Here is a 4,684-nt window from a genome sequence, read left to right on the forward strand (position 1 = left end):
TCTCTTGGGATAACTATATTCCTGATCAAGCTACAGCTTACACAGCTTTTGTTGCCAGAGTTGAAGAAGATAGTGATGATGATGGAACTAAGTATTATGCACGAAGAATGGCAGAACATCTGAAGATGATGGCAGAAAGCGACAGCGAAGATGAGAAGGCAAATAAGAAAAAGAAGAAAGTAAAAACGCCGGTGAGTAGTGATGATGAATCAGTACCGGTGGTCTGACAAAAAGTGAGAGAAATTCCAAAGTTCAAGATCAATGAAGAGGTTATTGCAAAAGAGATTCCTGTGAACTGTGAAACTTGTGAGATAATGAAAAAGAAAAACAGTGAATTGATCAACAACATGAACAGGTTGAAGGAATCTTATGATGTGCTCAACAAAGCAATGAACATGTACAATGATACAAGTGAAGAGCAAACAATTGCAATGAAGACGCTTCAAGGAGCATTCATGACTAAACAAAAAGTTGTGAATAACTATATCGAGAAGTGTGCTGCTCTTGAACAGAAACTTGAGCTACAGAGAATTGAAACTGAACGAGTAAATCGTTTATTGAAAAGTTACTCATGTACTTCTTATGTCATTGACATGATTTATCCTACCGTTGAAGGTATGAAGGCATGGGAAGATGATGAAGTAACTGAAGAAAAAGATGCTGGAAAAGATGTTGAAAACAAGACTCATGAGAAGAAAGTTGAAAAGAAGAGTGACACAAAGAAAAAGACTGACAAGAAGAATTCTGGTAAGAAACAAGGTGTCAGTTACAACAAGTGTCCACCCCCGCTGGAAAATGGATATTTGCCCAGAAATCCAAATGATGAAAGAGTCAAAAAGGCTATAAATTTGCAATGGGAGTCGGAGTCGTCAGTCAATCTACCAGAAAGTATTGATGTCGTTTATACATCGTCTGACACTGATCAACAGTCTCAATTGATGAAGAAAGTCGTGGATCATGTGTTAGATAACGATGAGATAGAAGAGTCAAAATCGGAGTCCGCGTCAGAGTCAAAGTCTGAGTCAAACACTCCGGGTCAAACAGGAAAACAGGATAAATTAGTGTATGATAGAAAATTCCTGTTATCAAAATCTAATTTGGATGATGAATCGTTTAAAGTTGCCTACACTTAGAATGATTCTGACAAATTATATTCTGATGAGGAATTTCCAATAAGAGGTGTCAAAACTGAACTGATAAACAAGGTTTTCAAACACACAGAAATTAATATTTCTGAAATAAAAGACTTATGTCTTAATGAAAAACCTAAAAAATACACCTCAAGAGTACAACACAGATTAAACAAGAAAAAGAATTATGGTTCTGGTTCTGGTTTCCAAAAGAAATCAAACCATAATGGTAATTTCAAAAAGAAAGGTCTTGGTTTCACTCCAACAGAAAAACAGAAAAATGAAAAATATGTTCGTGATTTTAAATCCAAAATGACATTTGTTTCAGGAACGTCAGCAGATGAAGAAGAAAAGAAAGACTTCTGGAGGCAGTCAAACAATGAATTCCTTGCAAAGAAGCAAGATGAATTGAAGAAGATGGCTGAGCAGAAGAAAGATACGAGAACCTGTTTTCAATGCAACATTGTTGGACATATTGCCAGAGATTGTTCTAAGGCAGTACAATCAAAACAGGGAGTATCTCGTAAACTCAAAAAGCAAGTGATTGAGTTTGAACCACCAATTGATCGAACCAAACTGTTTAAAAATTCTATTTTTGAAATTGGTGAATGTTCGGACAAGTTTTACAAGAAGAGAGCTAAATCTGACAACCAGAAATGGATTGTTAAGAAAGCTGCTGAAAGCTCTAGCGATGATTCTGATAGGTCAAAATCAGAGGAGCTATCTTCTGGCGATGAATCTGACTCCACAAAGTCAGATGAGCCACAAATTGTTTCAAAAAGTGAAGATATTTCAAAAGATGAAAACTCAGTTCCGATTGTGAATGATGAGGATTTTCCATCACTTCGGGCTGAGAATTATAAGAAGAAAATTGGTAAAGTTGAAATTTCTAACCAATTTTATAATGATAAACAGGATTTTGATGCTGAGAAGGTCTTTAGCCCCAAGGTAAAACATATCTTTGGTAAGATGATTGATCGAAAAGTCAAAGGGGTTAAAGAATTTTATGAAAAGAAGAGGAAAGGTAAGAAACCGAGTGATGGTGACTCGGTGACACCCAAGGCTGGTCAGGCTTGAGTGGATATTTTCTTCGACTAAAAACCTGACTTGCCGGAGCTCCCAGGTTGGTAAGCGAGGAGCAGGTATCGGCATCTTTCTTGAGGATTTATTCGGTAATGTCAATCATTCAAACTATAAAGAGGTTTGTTTGTGTTTTGCTTTACAAATTGGTTAGGAGATTTAATTGTGCATACTTGCATATGGTAAATCAAGGACATTAATTTGTACTTGCATTTTCCTACAAGTGGTTGAAAGACAAAATGATGAACCACATCCCCAAACTTATTATTGATAAACCCACAAGTGGTAAAATCAATCAAACTTATTTTCCGGAAAAACCATTTTGATTAAAACAAACTTAAGTGTTTTGAGATCTAAATGGGAAAATAGTTTGTTGATAGTGGGAGTTCTGATTGTTTATGCCAAGCGAATGGCGATTTGATGCGATTTGATATCGTTTGTCAAGTTCTGTACAGTTTGTTTTACATTTCATGTTTCAAGTGGGTCAAGAGTCTAGTTTGTTTTCAATTTTTCTTTAATGTGTTTGCATTTTAGGGGGAGTAGAAAATTTCAGAAAAGCAAAAACATTAGAAAATTTGAAAAAGCCAAAAACATGATAAAATCAAAAATGAGTTTTGTTGTGAAAAGAGGAAATGATAGTACATCAGTGGACTGTCACAACATGCTAAAGAATTGGAGAGATAAAATGTGATAAACAATCTTACTGCGGATGTGTCAGTAGGTTTTTACACATTTAGTAAATTGTGACGAGATATAAACCTAAAAATCAAACTTGCTTATTCTGTGGGTTAACAAAACTGCTTGGATATATAGGTAACCCCTGAAATCTTGTTTGAAAGGTCCCTTATTCTGAGATACTAGGTCTTTATGCTCAGTGATATCTGGGGTATTATCCCGAGACTTCTGCTGTATGGAAGTACTGACCTAGTCCCCGGATAATACTTTCCGCAAATGCTTGAAACATAGCATCGCCCTCAGCAAGCTGATGAAACAATAAAATTGATAGTCGCTGCTGTTGTAATCAAAAGATCCTCTAAAGGGGACACACCAAAAGTCGAAGCCGTCATCTCTTTGCGTATATGGAAGTATCGACCTGAGCTCTCACGGCCCTCGCAAATAACCCCTGAACAGATATCATTTGTGGTATACTCACCTGTAAGACTGAATATTGGGATCTGGATACGGGAGTATATTCAAGTAGTGGGACACACGGATAAGTTCAAGTTCTTAAATCATTAATATCGTATCTCGGATCAATTGAAATTTGTGTGAAAATTTAAGTGGATCAGTATACTGACAATCTAGGTGAATTGTTTAGAACTTAAAATGAAATGAAGCTTAACGGTGTTGGTGACATGTCTCAAAGACTGATATGATCCTCTTACACGATCTCACAAAAATATTGTTTGTAAATATTTCATTTCTGCATTTTTTATTTTTACACTTAGTATTAGTCTTTGTCTTTACAAGTGGTGTCAGTTAAGTTCTTTCATAAAATTCCAAAAAGATTTTTAGTGTGTTTTAGCATAAATTTTGGAAATTTAAAGAGATTTTCGACAATTGATATTGAAAAGCTGATTTTCAAAATTCCAAGTGCTAAACATGATGAACAGATGGTTTGGGAGAGTGTGTTGCTTTGATAAGGAAGACGATATAATTGTAAGTGGTTCATCAGAAATGATTTGATATATTTGTTTGAGATAGTTTCAAATGATGTCTATATGCTTAAATGTTTATCATAAAACTTATGTTTGTGGTAGAGTTTTACGCAGGAAGAGTCAACATTTGAGGGGGAGTACATGTTGGTAATGATGAATTTAAAGATGTCAACATCCAAGAGAAGTAGTTTGTTGGTGATAAAAGAGAAAGAGATGAAGATAGAGGGAGAGAAGCCCAGAGACTGATCAAGACTGAAGAAGTGAAGACACAGCATTGTCATGACTCGATAGTCGACTCGTCAACATCTGAGGGGGAGTCTGTTGGTGCATGCATCTGTCGACTTCGTCTTGTATCGAGTCTTAGTCTTATAGTGTTAGATCAGGGCACGTTTTACGAGAAAACTGGAGAATGTATGTAATTTAGTTGAGGGTTTCGCTTATAGGGACATAGGGGGTTTCGCTTATGTGATCATTGATAGTTTCGCTTATTTGTCAGTTGGAGGTTTTGCTCATACGGCATGTACATTGGAGCGAAACCCCATGCACTATATATAGGGACACATGAGCGAAACCATGTAACAGTGCCTTGTAACTCATACCGAAGTGCTGCCGGTGTGAGATTTGGATGTAATCGTTGTCAAATCAATACTAAAAGGTGTTTAAAGTGATTTGCTAGCTGTTTCTAAGTCAGATACTTGTTTTCCGCACCTGTATCTGATCAAAACTCCTCGGAACAACTCGTTCGGGTCGAAACACGATCCTACAAAAATTGTTTATCTATGTCTAGAGACTCAAGCTGCAAGATCTACAGACAAC

This window comes from Helianthus annuus, chromosome 8, assembly GCF_002127325.2.
Source record: "Helianthus annuus cultivar XRQ/B chromosome 8, HanXRQr2.0-SUNRISE, whole genome shotgun sequence".
NCBI lineage: Eukaryota > Viridiplantae > Streptophyta > Magnoliopsida > Asterales > Asteraceae > Helianthus > Helianthus annuus.